General features: G+C 42.7%; 1 pseudogene; it reads right to left on the bottom strand.

Moving 5' to 3' along the window:
• Positions 1-5049: 5049 nt before the first annotated feature.
• LOC110987492 (solute carrier family 60 member 1-like) lies at positions 5050-10554 on the bottom strand (annotated as a pseudogene).
• Positions 10555-17566: the final 7012 nt, after the last annotated feature.

The following is a 17566-nucleotide window of genomic DNA, read 5'->3' as shown; positions in this document are numbered from 1 at the left end:
GGTGTGACTTAAAGGTAGTGTATAGGATTTGCATTTGCTGCAATTTGTCAAAATTGGCCGATTTGGGGGGTTGTGATTTACTTTGTGTATTCCCCCAATTCGATCCAATTTTTTAGATCTCTGCTTTGAGAAAAATCGAGAAAACGAAGTTCATGTTTAACTCTCGAATCGCAGCTCGTGTAACTTGTCTCCCCAAAATCCATGGACCACAGGACGTTCCTGAGTGCTTGTACAATGAACAGGGCGAGGCCGATCTGCAGACCGATTATGGCCCTAAAAAAATGCATTTTTCCATGGCTTCGCGCATTACTAGTTGCTGGTAAATTTACCTTCAAGTTTGTGTTTTTTCTTCAGTAAATATAACGCAGAGAATTTGTCCAATAAACAACGTTCCATTAGGCGGTCAAGTAACTGAAGTCACCACAGTACGTCACTGCGCCACCACACTGTTATCCAAAAAAAATCCGAGGCTATTTAATTATTCTGAAGCTTGAATTTTCTCCGATGAAACAAAGAAATCAAACAAGATCACACTGATATAGAGAACAAATAAACAAAGTATGATTTAATGAGAATATTACACTTAGAAAATAGTAATAAAGAAAATGTTGATTGGGACTAGTTTACAATGACAAGGAACACAAACACGGCACACATAAACAAGGCACTACAGTGAAGAACGCTGGACTCCACAGATGGTGAAAAACAGTTCACTCCTTGATGGTGCAAAAATGAGCTGCATCGGTGACAAAGACCGCGTCCAATAGGAATGACCAGGCTCGAGACGAAACGGCGAGGGCGTGATGACCGTCGCAAATACGGGAACTTGATGATCCCACAAACTGGAACTGGATTCAGTTCACAAACTGTCTCTTTCGGAACAAAATTCAGCTCTGCACTTCACTTAGTCTGGAACTTTTCTCACAAGGGTCGCTCCACAGATGACTCGATACCACAGGTTAAATGGTGCAGAAGTCAACAAGTCAAAGACTTCTCACAGCCTGCATACGGTAGAATTGCTTACAAAATTTCTCTCACGATAAGTGTGTGTCTCTCTCTCTCTGTCTTTCCTGATTTTACAGTCCACAGATTCCTTCTAGAAATTCCTCTGATTACGTAAGTTCTTAAGATACACTTTTTGGCATTACTTAATCTTATAAGAAACCTTGAAAATAACCAGAAATATCATGCTTACATGTAATTTCCTGCACGGACAACGAAAATATTCATGACTAGTCATTCACTGTGGCCTGGGATCAAACTCGGGTCACACACAGAATAGTGGGCGGTACCATTAGATAATATGCCACACGAACAGAGACTGTGCGCCTAAACATAACATCTACCCCAAAAGGAAAGAAAAATTCTGGAGGAAATTTTCGTCTCAGAAAAAGAGTAGTAGGAACATGAGGATTCTACGCACTATTTCCAATAGTATACGTATCCAGCCTCATTACTCCCTGCGCCCCATTTAACCTGAAGGCCTATAAGGCTCCCTCTCGCTCATCTGACTGTCGGCTCTCTTGCGCCCTTTAGCCTTGTAGGCCTTCAGGGCTAACAACCAATACAAAAATAAACTTTTTTGAATCGTCTTTAGAATCGTCTCGGCTCAGATTTACTCTCTGCGGCCTCCAGGGCCAACAACCTACACAGAAATAGTTTTTTTAAATTAATTAAAATCGTCTAGGTCCAGATTTACTCTCTGCGGTCTTCTGGGCCGGTTATCTCCAAATATCAGAGCCGTATGCGCCCAGCCCAAAGACCTGTCGGTCTCTTGTTGTTAACATCGTTTGATCAATTAGGCCCTTCACATAAAAAATTAAAAAAGCACTTAAGCTAATTAACTCTCCAAACCGCTCCTCATCCACATGAAATATTAAAAGAGCACTTTAGCTAATTAACTCCGAGATTCAGCCTTGGTTATCCCCAGCAACCAGCAAAACATGGCTCTAAGGTTTTAGAGACAGCTGGCTGAGAACAACTCTTCCAGCGTATCCCAACACTGCACAGATCAGTAAATCGATTAACATTTGGATGCACATCAGTGCTGGTCGTCAAAACACCTGACCATTTGGTTGAACTCCTGAATCATGATGTCTGTTGACATAAACAGAACCATCTCCACTTGAAAACGGTTATGCTTGGTATTACCTCTCCTAGGTTGTTTTTGCCTGGTTAACACGTTTCCCAAGCCACCGTTTATTGTAAGCAACCTCACAATGCAGCAGTTAAAGTTACATCATTTCGTTATTACTGCATTTGATTGCTTCAAACAGCTCAATGCATTTACTGTAAGGTTTCATACATCCTTTGTATCTTACAGATGAATTAATTTTATCTCGCTCTCTTTGGAGATGGTGTAAGAGCTCTTCTGCTCACCCTATGTACTTCTCAATATAATGCGGCCTGAACCAAACCATGGCAGCGTAAGAAAGTTTATTATTCTAGTCTGGCACATAACTTGTGCTGCCGGAGATGACATGTAACAGTGTGTACCACAACCTCCCAACAAAATACAAACTGACACCATAAGCGTTGGGTGTTCAGAACATACTGAGCTACAGGTTACACGGTGTACTCATCCTGAAGAGTACTGGACAGGTACTAAACACCATAAAGGTCATTAAGGGCAATTAATAGTTACTGTAACCAAATGGCTTGCACAGGTTCAGGTTTCAGTTAAAAGATGAAATCATTCTTCGTTATGTACTGGCGCAGAGAATGTGCGAGACCAGTGTATAGACCATTTCACTAATAAATTCATAATTATACACGCATGGCCAGAAAATGGCCTTTGGTGGCAAAGGGTGTGAAGGCACAGGGCCGGTTGCGACTTTGATGACCATTTTCTCTCAGGTTTTCTGGATTTATTCAGTTTTGTTTTCAGAAAATCCCATGAAATCGGTTTTGCCATTAGTTTCTAATCTGAGCGGTATTTTAGTGCTCTGTGAAAAGACTTTGTAATAGTGATTTTTCCTGTGCGCACGAGATCGCCGTTTCTTAGAATGACCCCCTTCCATCATATGTAGTATAAATTACATCGTTACCAGTAGTGTTCTTGGAGCCAACCTGTGCCTTTGTTAACACGAGGTGAGGTTCAATGTTTGGTTCGCTAGTTCCTGCACTTCTGAAGAACCAGAGCCCTTTCTCTTTGGAATCTGTTCTTTGTCTTGTCGTACAACCCAAAACACAACAACTGGATACTATTTCTTTCGGTGATAAGTCTTAAAGGATTGCATGGTGAAGAGGTATAATAGAAAGTAGGTTTGCGGTAGCACCATGGACGTATCTCTTTTGTGAATATTTGCGGTTCTGAAAAGAACCAGTGGTACTCGACGTTTCAAGCAGTATGCTCTGCTCGTCATCATTTTCCTTTTTCTATTATATTTCTTTCGGTATTACTCCAAGCTATGACCAGTTTCAATGGTAAACTATAGACGTACAGTACATGTACATTGAACATTGGTATAGGGCCTAACAATTACATTTTTCAACAAGATCGAAAATAGTACAAATAATACACGTACGAACAAAATAAACTATAAACGTTACATCTAAATATATAGCACCGACAAATGATAAGCTGGATCACTACTGCACGTACACGGACCTGATGGCGTTGACTGCACAGTAGTACTTTTCCTACGAAGATGGCGTCTTAAGGCAGAGACACGAAAGCCAAATCGTGCCACTAAAGTAGGCCTGTAAATGTTCAGCCTGACACTAATTCGTTTTAACGAATTTAGTAACGAATTAGTGTCAGGCTGAAAATTTATAGTTCATTGCCACGATTGGACTTTCGTGCAGAGATCTATTTGTCAAAGAGCAACATATCATGCTTACATGACCTGCACGCAAGCGTGGTTTCATCGCATAATATATGGCTGCTATTTCTAGACGTAGAATAAGTCCATTTTAAAACCTCTCTAGTGCGACCAGTTACCTCAGAAATCAAAGATGCTTTACCATTTTTGAAAGAATAACATCTATGTACAGATCTTCTGAACTACATTATTCATGGTACATGTATAAGTTTCAAGAAAACTGATACTTATTCAGCAACTCCAGAAAATAATAATTGTTCATCTTTATAATCATTTATGAGTACCTATAGTCAGTTTCCCTATACAAATTGTTTCATGGTTTATGTTAAAAAAAGCTGTATCCTCTTTGAGTGATCCCTGTTCACCACTTCCCAGGTTGTGTCGTGTTAATTGGGGTGTTATCCCTGGCTACATGGTGTTTCAGGTTTAATGGCTTCTGGCTAGGGCCCCTGAACAGACATATTAACAAATGGGAAGAGCCACCAACGTACAGCTGGATAGAGCACCGGAACGGTATTCTAAAGGCCGCAGGTTCCAATCCTGCTGTAGTCAATTTCTCTGTTCATCTTTAAAATCATTATATAAGCACCTAGTCAGTCTCTCTATATAATTTGTTTCATAAACTCCGGGAAAAGATACAATAAAGAAAACCGTAAGCAACTGCTTTGATTTTCACTTCTTGAAACTGATTTGATAAAATCTAATAGACATCCCCTAGCAGACGCTGAAACTCAATTATATTTCCATAGTTTTTTTTTACCATACTAAATGCAAGAAAGGCTAAATAATGTTAGGCCAATTACATATTACCATGAACAAAACTATTTCAAGCTAGGCCCATATAAAATTCACTTTAAAACCAGTTTCAAATTAAGGATGGAACAGAGTACAGATCATAGATGTCTCATACCAACACCTAAAGGCTGTGCTCGAGTAGACACTATAAAAAGAGCACCTTCCTCAAACACAACCACATCATCTGAGGTGAATTGCAATTCTAATACTGGTGATTCGAAATAAAATAGTACGCCTCCAAGAGTTTGCAACGTGTTGGCCAATCACAATACACGAAATTTTCGGCCCAATGCGCATTTGGAAAAGGTCCACAGACTTCGCGGCTTGTCATTGGCCAACGCGTTGCAAACTCTTGGAGGCGCACTATCGTGAATCGTCCATATTCATTTTAATTTGATGTTGTCAAATAAAGCAAAACCGAATGCAGCCACAGTAAGTACAACTGTATTTACATGGATAATACAGCGAACGTTCCACAAACGCTTAAATTTATGTCATCAAATGACAGCCGTATTCTAAAGCCAACAATGAATGTACCTTTTGGATAATAAATTGTGAAACCATTCAAATATTTTCCGGTCAGGAAGAGCGACAAATCTGTATACTATAACTCGACATGTAACTCATGAAAAATACATCAACCACAACAAGCAAACACTGCCCTTTTTTCTTCCTTCAACATACATCGGCAGGGAATCTTTGTTTAGGTTATTTGATGCTATATTGTCTTCGGGCGTTTTACCTATCAAAAATGTACAACTTAACGACCAAACCTGAATTGTGAATTAATGATAGAAGTTCCACATCAGGCCCATATGAAGCCATGAAGGAGCAGTTCTGTAGTTTTGTGCCCAGTAAATGTCTCAGTTTTTGGTCATTAGGTGACACATTAGAAGTATGTTTTTCATAATGAGAAAAAAAAATCTTATTTTGTCTGTAGTTCACACTACACTCAGTCAGTGGCGGCGCCAGACTTCGGTGGCTGTAGGTACAGACACGTGGGTGCAAACGATCCTTCATTTCTCCTTGGTTATGAAGCAGAGTCACAAAGCTAAGAGGTTGATCGCCCTGTCGTAATATGTGACAACATTTCTGTGGGTGCAAACGTGGGTGCGCACGGCTTTTCAGAGGGTGCATTTCCACCCATGTGACACCACGAAGCGCCGCCACTGTATTCAGTAAATATTTTCCACAACAGATTTATACTCTGTTGACCAGAATAAAATATAGCTGGAACAGTTACCAAAGTTACACATATGTCGTTAGCAGGATCTTCATGCCGCTTCAACCGACAGGATGATGTCGTGACTTGTCAACGGGCACTTTATTTTTACTGAATATGTGCGCCGTTCCACATGACAAGACCATGATCCAAAATAATAACACGAAAAATGGAATAGTTCTCCCATTCATGATAGAAAAAAATGTCCCAAACATGGGCTTCCGCGAAGCCCTTTTTCGCTGATCTCAGACACGCTCATCATCATACATATATTAAAATGATATGCCGGTGACACCAAAACGTCACGGGGAGATACGGGTGTAAACATGGGGCATCTTCACACGTAAGTCTCGTCGTAGAGGCATGCTCAAAATGTAGTGTTTTTGCGTGGTTCTTGTTCCCTTTGTTGACTGGTCCATCCATCAAGTTTAAGTGCATGGTGTTTTTTTTGTTTTGTCTTAAAATAACACACCCCGGTCTAAAGCAGTTTGGACAGGACCTTTGCAAACTGAGACTTGGTCTCGAGGTTTCCGTGCAATGACGCGTAGAATCGATTGTTCCCGGACAACGGTAGATTTTAAACCTTTGCGGTTGTCGCAGATAAGTTATATTCTAAGGATTTTCGGAGCACTGCTTCGACAAAATATCTAGTGTCTGGAAAAGCACTTCGAGTTTAGAAAAGCGACGCATAAGCCTTGCCGACTGCTCGTGCTGCAGCTGCCGGTGTACGCGGTGTTATGCTGCTGGATCACCGCTGGACCACCGACAGGTTTGGGACACAGCAGTCCCGCAACACTGACAGGTTTCGTGCCGCCGTCCTCATTCATCGAAGATTAAATCATAGTTACTTTCATAGATATTGAATTAACTCAATTTCAGGAGACGTATGGGATACGTGTTTATCTATTTCTCTTCGACACACTGAAAATAGTACAGTACGTAAACAAGCAAGCACGTGGGTGGCTGTCTTTTTTCTAGAAGCTTCACAATAGGGCCTATGTACACGCATAAAAGAAAGCCTACGATTCAGCCCAAAATTCAGGTCTGGGTACTCCCATACAGACGGCGTTATTCTCCGTGGCGTATGAATAGTCTGTTGCCACTGCAGATGAACGCAAGTGCACTCTCATATGTATGCCACGCACGCTACATTCCATATACCCAGCAAGAAATGAGACCGAGGGGTACCCCCCAACATGCCCAATCCCTATACACATTCCAAACTATTGTTACTTAACACATCCCCCAAGATGTCTGAAAGGAATTCCTGCGAGACAATGACCAACACAAAGCAGGGGGGGAGATTCTCCCCGTCTCATTCCTTGCTGCATATGGCATTCCCTTCAATGCTCAACGCCTCGTACTCCTTCATTTCGGAATAATTCTCACAATTATTTTGACCAGCTATTAGAGTAAGATTTCAAGTTTATGCATCTTAAATATTAATGTGTAATATTGAGTACTTTTTACACGTCATCAAAACTCCTGACTTCAATGCATTTGCGCCGCAACGATGCCAGCCTACATGTACCGTCATACATGCTTCATGCATGCCTGTTGTGCCTTTCTCCCCGTTGCGTCATCAACCCAACACAAACACAATATTTGACCTCACTTGTTTCCAAAATCGGCCCAGTTGGTTGTGGACGGAAATTTCCTCTTATTTCTCTCATGTTGACTTTCGTAAGATATATTCACTGTATACTGGTTTCTGGGTGGCCAATCTACCTCCAAAACCCTAACTCTACTTCTTTAAATTGACGACACGTGAAGGGAGCCAGATTGTCAAATCACTATCGCTAGCTATTGTTGTTGCTTTAGTCGATTGCCAACCAGGAAAGCAAAAGTGGATACTGAACAAAATTTGTTGGGTTGGGGGGGATTTCCTTGGGGAAGTTGAAAGTTATCAATTTTTCTCAATATCGTTTGCCTCTTTGAGGGATGAGGCAGTAAAATGGGCCTTCACTCTTTCTGAAGAAAGGGAAATGAAAGAGACAAAGAAATTCTGTTTTCTTTAAAAAGAGGCTGGGGAATGGTCCCATTTCCCACGGGTCACCCTTGCATAAATCGGTAAGGAATTTACCAGATTTCACCAGTCAAACTGAAGATAAACGCAGATATGCATGTATGTAACAAGTGGTTTGTTAATGTATCGCCCTTCCAAAAACTACCTTTCAAACGGGATGTTATACCAAATGTTCACTCAGAATGTTTTTTTGATGCGGAGAGGTTTGGGAATAATTGGCTTGGCGCTTTGCTTGGAGTTTCCTTTGGGGGTCAATTCCTCCATGTTGATGGCATCGTGCAAACCCAGCTTGAGATCCTGGGCTGGGTTTGAGGTCCCAGGCTTTGTCTGCTCCACCCGTGCTGTTTAGCAAGGTACTGCATCACGATGAATATGATGGCTGTTAAGCCAGCGGTGGTTAGCATGAAGTACATTAGGCCTATGGGACCTGCCTGGAGGAAGCCTGATGTCATGATGTCGTCTTTCTGGCGTAACATCCATCCCATCAGCATTGGGAAGGCCATCTCGCCGAAAGATGAACCCACGACCAGGATGGTGGCCATGCTCCCTGTCACTTTGTAGTAGGACTCCAGCCAAGAGATACCAGCTGGGAACAAGGATGCCATGGACAGTCCCAGCACCACTGTTCCCACCCACAGCACCGTGCTGTTGGTATCCCCACACCAGGACAAGGCAATTGAAGAAGCGATGCAGCCAACCATGTCTAAGGTCAGCATCACATGAAGCTCAAGAACGCTGGCCAGGCAGATGGACAAGCCCCTGCCAGTAGCAAAAGACCCCCAGAAGGCAGAGTTCAGCAAGGACGCGGAAGTCTCATCAAACAGTTGCCCCTTCTGGGCTCGGATGGCAAAGGTGAAGATGTAGCCACCGAAGGTGACCTCGGCCCCAACATACAGGCAATAAAATAGGAACATCAGGTCCACAACAGTGTACTTGAAATCCTTACTCATAGCCTTTCTGTCTTCATTTTGCCGGAAGGTAGTTGAGGATGGGGGTCTGACCGGAGATGTGCAGAAAAAGTAGAAGAAACTCACCGATACCAGCATGCTGAAGACTCCTATTATCATGTACACGTTTCGAAACTGGCCTGGGGATACAGCTGAGGAAACCTCAACTTCACTTTCTGAAGTGGGATTAGCTGCAAGAAATAGAAAAAAATGTTTTCACTCATACAAGTGCATTTTTAGATTAGTGACCCTTGACTGCTAGCCCCCAACGAGGCTGGCTAGTTTAATGCAATATCTCATCACCACCACCAATCAACAATACTTTCTTTAGTTATAATGATGAACAAAGAAACTGACCAGAGTGTAATTGAACCTGGGACCACCGGACCTGCCTGACCTCCCCAGAGTGATTGTGCGAGGTTAATTGTCTCCTAGCACAGCCAACATAGTGCCGTAAGTACAGCGTGAATATTCGCACGAGGGCAGCAGTTTGCTGCCATCGAACAGGTAGGATTTGACAGGGTGGACTCTGCAATGTCGAGTAGCTTCGCACGTTGTAATCGGCAACAAAGCAGTCCAACCTTTGGTGCCGCTCTTCGGCTTACATTCTGTTCTACGAAGGTCAGGACATTGACAAGCAGAGTCACACCTATAGACTATAAATAATTTCCTCTGGTCCAAATGTTGGCAATTTATTTGATTCACTATTTAACGAGTATAGTTTTAGCAGAGAAGGTCCGTTAACGTCAGAGCAATGTCAAGTAGAAGGTCGCCATCTTACGACCATCTTAAGTTACAAGTTTGGTATTAATCAGCTTTTTTTTCTTGGCCAGTGTAGGCTGATTGGGGCATCTGGTCCTGGTGTTTTGTTCAAGGCGCCCGCAATAAGCAACCGACGGCCACTTGTTTCACCTTTTCTCCCACTTTTAAGAAGATTCTTCCACGGCCCAAAAAAACATTTGTTTCCAGCACTGACGGGCGTTCTGATGCACAGTGTCTATCTACGCTGAAAGGGTTGCTGAAAAAAAGGTGATCCACTGCCTTTGGCAAGGTACCCCAAAACACTCTTCTGGATGCGGAAATAAAGTGACACCTGGGAGGTTCCTATATCTAGCCTATACCCCAACATGGCTTACTTTTTTGGGCAACACAAAAAGCAATACACTAAAAGAGAAACTTTGGATTTTCAGGAAACCTGACGATCGATGGGAGACATGTGACACGCCTGGTGGCAGCAACCACGGTGATCCAACATGACCATCCACTACTTTGACGTTCAGCTTGATTACCAGTTAATTAGCATCCACGCAACAGCGGACCGGTCAGGTCATGCGGAACCGGTACGTTTGCTCCAACCAAGCGTCTCCAAGTCTCCCGTTTGGTCGCATTATTTCCCCGTTAACACGGCCCACCTTCTGAGATGGTTCTACACACGGCTGTTGTCTGTTTTGATTCCTCTGTTCCTGTTGTCTATGTAGTTTGAACAGTTGTGGCGCCCTCTGTAGTGGAGGCTCTGCCATCTACAGTGGTATTGGCTGTGGTATACTCTGTCCTGTTGGTCATGGTATTCTCTTTACTGTTGGTCATGGTATCGTCTGTGCAGTTGGTTTTGATGTTGCATATGATGACGCTGGAGTTTTGAGTAGTGTTTATTCTCTCGGCCTCTATGATGGTCTCGTTTGTCGCAGTGGTACTGATTCTTGTATCTTCTTGAGTGGCGGTTGCAGCATCCCCCGACATCAATGTTGTTTGTGTTACTGTCATCGGTTGTGTGGGGGGAAATGATGTCTTTGGAACCAACGCCGTTCTATTAGGAGCCAACATGATGTCAGTGGAGATGAACGGGGCTGCCAGCAGTGGGGTTAGAAATGCCCCAACTGCGAAGCAGAAGTGGAGTGCTTGGAGGAAGGGGGACGAACGCTTACCCCAAAGACGCAGACAAACCACAATGGCACCTGAATAAAAAGGCAAGAAATCCTGTAAAGTAAATTTGGTAGCTTTTAAAGAGCAAAATCTATGAACACTCAGAACACCCTAGCGTCTACTTAAGCCAATACTCCTGTCCACAGCCGTACAGAAGAGTGCCTTTGTGACGAAGTCACTTACGAACCGGATAGCTCTATGTGAAGTGGGCGTGGTCTAAATTGAAATGACATCATACTCACAAACCGGACTCTCTTCGGGATAATCGATCCACATGAGATCGGCCCTATCACTACCAGTGTGGCCGTTGTGAGCCCAGACCCGAACTCCCATGACTTTGCCCAAATGGCTTTTATTTGTCCAGTTTGGCTTATTGGAACATAATATAAAGACAATATTATTCTACATAGCAATATTTCACAAGTAGGGCCTACTGGGCTGTCGCATTTGTTCACGTACACCTTGGGAAAGATGTTAATGTGATAGATCACCCACATCTTTGCGGTGTTGGTGTGTGTGCACCTTGCTGAGGATTTTTGTGCAGACATTGCAGTTTCAAAACTTTCGACGTCTGAAAAATCATCTTACATACAAGTGAAAGCAAATCCTACCAGGGAAGGCATGGGCGGAGATCCCAGGGATAGACGGAGATCCTCACTTTTTGACTTGGGAGATTGCCATTATATTCAACCCCCCCTCCAAATTTGAAGTCACTGAAGTTCTGCGCACCCGAACCCAACTGAAGTGGGACACTGGACCCTGTGCTGTGTCATGCCACGCACAAGGATAACTTTTCAGACATCATACGCTGCATGTCCACGTGACAAGAAATACCCGCCCATGAATGAAGGGGTAAGTAAGAGAATATCAGATTAATGAGTGTACGGTACACGAAAGCAAAATCTCACGTTGGTGTACATACAAAATAGCAATACGCATAGCGCATTATTCGTAAGCAGGTCTTCGTAGATACTCACCTGTGTCCAGGGCCCCTATAGCCAGACCCATGCACTATTGAGAGAACCACTGTCAGACTCCAGAGGGTGGTACAGAGCGGTACAAGAATCAGCCCGATTCCAGCTGTCAGCAGAGAGACAGCCATCAGCAAGGAGGGGTGGAACTATTCAAACATCACCCCACCCACCACGGACCCAGCCAGGTAACCAATGCTTCGGCCTACGAATATGTAGGAGATCTCGGGGAAGCTTACAGTCAGCTGTTCCTTAAGCGCCAGGAGAGTGGGACCCAGAACAGCAACAGAAAGCCTCTGCACAGGTCAGGTACAAGTTAGAATGCGAGTATTCAATGCATACACCCAATACTGCGACGGAATTTCTAAGACCTCGTGTTCGTAGAAATGATTACCCTTAAATACAAATTAACTACATGCAGTTTAGGGTGTGCGATACCACAGTGTAAAACATATCTCGTTTGTGGGTACCGCAGGGTACTCAACGTTTCGAACACTGTGCTCTGTCCGTCGTCAAAACCACACATACAAAAGAAATATACATGGTGCTACTGCAAAAGCAAGCACCTTTGCTCGCCATCTTCACCATGAGAAACTTCAAATCTCATCTACATGCAGTTTGTTTGGAGTATTTACATTATGGAGGAGAATACATTATTTTCTTTGTTAATTATTTTAATAATCGTTGACTGCTGTGATGTGCGATATGACGTTTTGAATACCTGAGGGAAGCATAGCGCACCGAGGCGTCTACCTCTGTCATTGAGGAATTTATCCAAAGAAACGAGCTCTGTATTTTAAAGGTTCAGAAGACGACAGGCCTACTGTTCTACTGTATAATAAAGATAACAACCGTAGGCAATATCGTCTGCGAATGCACTTTTCCCTCACTTTGTTTAATTTCGTCAACTTTAATGTGCAAGTAGTGCGGGTACCACTGAGCACAAGTCCACGAGTCCGTAGTATAGCTAGCGGTCCCTGCATTCCCTGGGGGACGGCGACGAATCTGTTATACAATCATGATTATTGATCGAATTCCCCGATAACTATGCACAAATCGTACTATCATGATTACCACGCAAACACTGACTAACCAAGCGACAACGGCCACTCTCAAACTTCCCGAAGATCCTCTGTCTTGTTCGCGTGCACGTGCTATCAGCAAAATGAGATGTGATATGCGGAAATATCGCCCTGTCATATGATCGTCCTTGGCAACAGACAGTATCCGAAACAGAGACACGTGGGTATGTTAAACAACATGTAAACACATTGGTAGGCCAAAAGGCAACTCGATCTTTTTTTACTGAGCTGCTTGAATAATAAATCAGATCGAGTTTGATGGAAGCTTCATCATAGACGTTTGGTCGTGCCCATTCAGCCACAGAGATCGTGGGTTGTGGTGGTAATTAATGCGTAGCTGGTAATCTTCAGACTCCGCAGTGTATGTGAAACTCTAATGTGGTATCTATGTTTTGATATTCTCTATAAGCAAATTCGGGATTTGGGGTCTTATTAGGATATAAATTTCAGTTTGATAGTCAATCCATGTTACTTTCGAAGCAAATCAAGAGAGGGACGGGTCCATCTATTCTGTTCATACATAAAATGTCAATGTTATATTTTTTCCATTTTCGCTACGAAGAAGAGTGCATTAAGTTGTGCACATGTATGCTTTGACACAAATACACTGTACAGGAATCTCATTCTTACAATCTCTAATACAAGATATAGGCTACGAAGGCGGCTTTTCACTACTCATACATTGATGAAAAATAGTGTAATCAGGGACAGACGATCACAACCCAGCTCATTGCCATCTCCATGACATTTTGTTGGCAAACACATTGTGGATGTCTCAAAGTTACAAAGCTTATCCGACTCACCAGTCCTAGGAAGGCAACGCAAAGTGCCAGTGTCTTCTTCAACCGTCTGTCCTCCTTCGGGCCGTTCTTAACATCGCCCACATTCTTGACCCCACTTCCCAGCAGACCCAAAGTTTGCTGGATGGCATATGGGACTTGGAGAATACAACTTCATCGTCTTCGGAATCAGTCATGCTTGAATTGGCTTACTATCTTGATCTACCACTATGAAAATAAGTACACTTTGTATGGTAAATCTGTTCTATGGAAGAGTTAAAACGATAAACTCCGAAAGAGTGAACTCCTTAAAAAAACCAAGAAGCGAATACCATTCTAAAAAGAGCAAAACCCACTCCAAAGGGTGAAAATCACTCAAAGGAGCTAAACAGAGCTGTCACTTGTAAGGCTCCTTGAAGGAGTGGAAATTGCACTCCTTCGTAGTGGTTTTCAATCTTAGAGGATCGTTTTCACTCGGGGGGTGGGGTTATAGCTTACTTTTTTGGAAAGTGAGGTGGGGCAGATTGTGCTTGCTGCTCCTTCGAGCTGAGTTTTCATTTTCAAAGTGTTTACGAGTTCATTCACAAAGTCATTTAATGGCTTAAACAGTCCGTTACTCTGCAATATTATTAATGTCACGGACCGGCTTGATTTAAGTCTAATCTTGGAATGTGTTATGAGTTTGGTAGCCATCCGAGTAGTCATAATAGTTCCCACCCCGTCATGCTTGTAACCAGTATTTAAAGAGCTCGATGGGATATGAAATGGTCAGTTGTCTCTAACTAGTCATATTGCTTGATTTATACATGTATGAGGCTGGATTAGCTCAATGGTTATATCTCTACAAAACTTTGACACATTATTCTTGCGCAACGTACTTTGCCGTGGCGTACGTGCGATTCTCCCTCTCTCCGATCGAGTTGTGTTGGCACGTAACGTGAGTTGTCGTTCTTCATCAAGCTTTCAAATTTTGTTCACTTTAATTTTGCGTTTGGGTCGTGTTGACATTGCAGCCTTGTTTTCTTCAACCTTGTGACTAAGCTAGCTTTTCGTCGTTGGTTGATGAGATCCAAAATAGGACATTTGGCTTCCTTTTCAGTTTCGCACATTGTAGAGAAAGTTTTGTGCATGTGTCGTGTGACCGACGACTGTTGCACGTCAGCGACCTGACGACTGTTGTGTGTATTTTGTGCAATAGATTTACTCAGAGGAGAGAGGCGGGTCCGCACAATGCCCTTGGGAAGTTATTGAAAGTTAGCGTGTAATGCCCTTGGGAAGTTATTGAAAGTTAGCGTGTAATGCCCTTGGGAAGTTATTGAAAGTTAGCGTGTAGTGCCATTGGGAATTTAGTAGATTTTAATTTACAATCACCTAGAAACCTAACTGTATATTCTCAACTAGGAGTCTCATCTTCATAAACAAATACACTTCTGGTTATTGTCATCCTCATATTTTAGATATTCCTCCATGTTTATATTATAGTGTGGCCTATGCTGTCTCATAATTGTTGGATTGAATAATTAAATCTAATCTGATATTCAATCACAGAACATCGTGTTGTACTGAATACATATGTTATTCTTTGATTAATCTGTGATCACCTAGCAGTTTCCTGTCCTCAATTTAAAAGTTGAGCGGACCAACTACGTCAAGGTGGCAACACCCCCCACGTAACCGTGACATTAATAGGTCCCCAAAAGGCTAGCTGTCACGTGTAGTTTCAACAATATGGACTGACCCTCTCAATATCGTACGTTATCGATCGAAAAATATGCATAGGGAATATAATAATGCTCCGGTCATTGCAAAGTCCAACTGCCAACTCCATTTCCTGTTGCTGCCCTCGTCTAGCTAAGTGCTTTGATCTTCAGCCAAATCACTGTCGGTTCTCTTCTTTGGTTTACGTTACAGTTCCTTACTAATATCTGAAGCAGCCTATTAATCACAAAGCACTCATTAATAGGCAGAGAAAACACATATACACAGCTAGTGCACTTTTGCTGCGGAAGTGTTACATCGGTATTAATGGTGTTCATTAATAAATAAAAACAACACACGTTTAGATCTCTCCAACCAAATAACCCTGATATCAATTTACAGCCCAAATACCACACAGTAACACAAGTTTTTAAGCACAAATAAGAATAAAAAAGAACCTTTTCATGCCACGTTGGCAGGACTGCTGGATAGCAACGATGCAATGTAATGTAGGCCTACACAAAGGGGGGTAAAATACTACACTGTATTTGCAATGAAATGGTCAGATGTTCATGGCGGACCCATGCAGTACACGGTTTCATGCCGGACACAATTTCACACAAAACCTTTTTTTTTTTTTTTGAGTGAGCAATGGCAATTAATGTATCGGATGTGGTAATGCGGTGATGACAGTTTGCCGAGTAAGGCCATTACATGCGGCGAACTATAGCAAACTAGGAATGCAATATGTCAAAAGAGCAACAATTGACTTGAATGTACGATTGGCGAATTTGTGCCACCGTACGTATGAAATTTGGATTCCCAAGAATCCCCGTCGTTTTTTTTCCCTTATATGGACTCGCAAGCATTGCACAGTGTGCGTTAACCACGTCATGCTCTTTATTATCTATGGGCTTGTTTTTGCATAAGGGTCCAAATTTCGCAATTTAATTTAATGGTGCAGTTGCAGCATTTTTCAAAGAGGAGTCCGGCAACTTGAAATCACAAACGCCTGGACACGGGCCTGTAATCTTCAATCTCACAGGTGAGGGATGGCTATATTTCTGTCTTTTAATGTTGCTGTTGTATGTTAATGTGGAATTGTGCATTGCATGTACTGCTGTACGCTGTGTATGCATGAAGTAGACACCCCAAACTCCTTTGCACTGCGGTAATCTATTGTGCCACCCATTCATGTCCAGTTTGTGAGGTATGGTATACTTACAACTGTACAAATGCCAACATTTCGGGCCATTATGACGTTTGCAAGGAGTGGCTTTTGGAGTGGCCGTGTGCGCGATCAGTTCGCAACTTAGTACAACGTCCAAAAAGTAACCATATAAAAGTAACTAGTACAAACAAAAAGTCTTTAGTTTATATCTAGCGGATAACTTGTTTTGTGAGGGCTTTTGGAGAATCCCAGAGTGCATTTCTTCCAACGACGAGGCGGAATGGCTCAGTGGCGTAGCGAGGGATTTTCTTGGGGGGTGTGACAGAGCCAATTCGCCGACTTGTCACTTGTTCGGCAACCTCGTGTCGTGTAAAATTCACAAAGTGATCCGTGGTACGCTACATTTTATTCTTCACGGGAAATGCCAATGGGCAACGTATATTGTTTATGTACTAACTTTAGATTCATTTGCTGACCGAAACTCTATCAGCCGACTGGAATTATGGGGGTGCCGCACCAGCCCCCCACCAGACACCAGGTTGCTACGCCCCTGGCCCTTCGAGTACATGTCTAAGTTACCAGAACATGGGATATGACCAGTTTGATCGATACTTTGTCATTGAACTTCGTCAGTATAGAGGCTTATTTGGGAACTGGTGGACCTAGGGAAGGAACAGAGAAGGGTGTACGTTGTGTCTAATGGTATGAAGATTTTCATTTTAAAATTCATCAAATTTATCAATCAGTTCTGCAAAGAACAAAATGGACGTACTTTTGAGTGACAATGTGTTCAATCATGCAGAGCCGTCAGGATAAACCATTTCTGGGAACATTGTTGCAACAAAGTCATTTCAATATGGGCGTTTCACAATAGTGCACCTCCAAAAGTTTGCAACGCGTTGGCCAATCACAGTGCACAAAATTTGTCAACCCAACACGCGTTTGGAAAGGGTCGACAAATTTCGCTTGTTGTGATTGGCCAACGCGTTGCAACTCTTGGAGGCGCACTATATATATTGTGAATCGCCCGTATTAATTAACAAACAAAATTATGATCTTAATAATTTAATGATCCGATCATTACAATCCGTGTGTCATATCGAAAACAAGATTCAAACTTAACCACTG

The sequence above is a fragment of the Acanthaster planci genome, linkage group LG21, assembly GCF_054643075.1.
Source record: "Acanthaster planci isolate LZ-2023a linkage group LG21, COTS_SCS, whole genome shotgun sequence".
Lineage (NCBI taxonomy): Eukaryota > Metazoa > Echinodermata > Asteroidea > Valvatida > Acanthasteridae > Acanthaster > Acanthaster planci.
The sequence above is the reverse complement of the archived record's forward strand: the minus strand, read 5'-3'. Positions and strand labels throughout refer to the sequence as shown.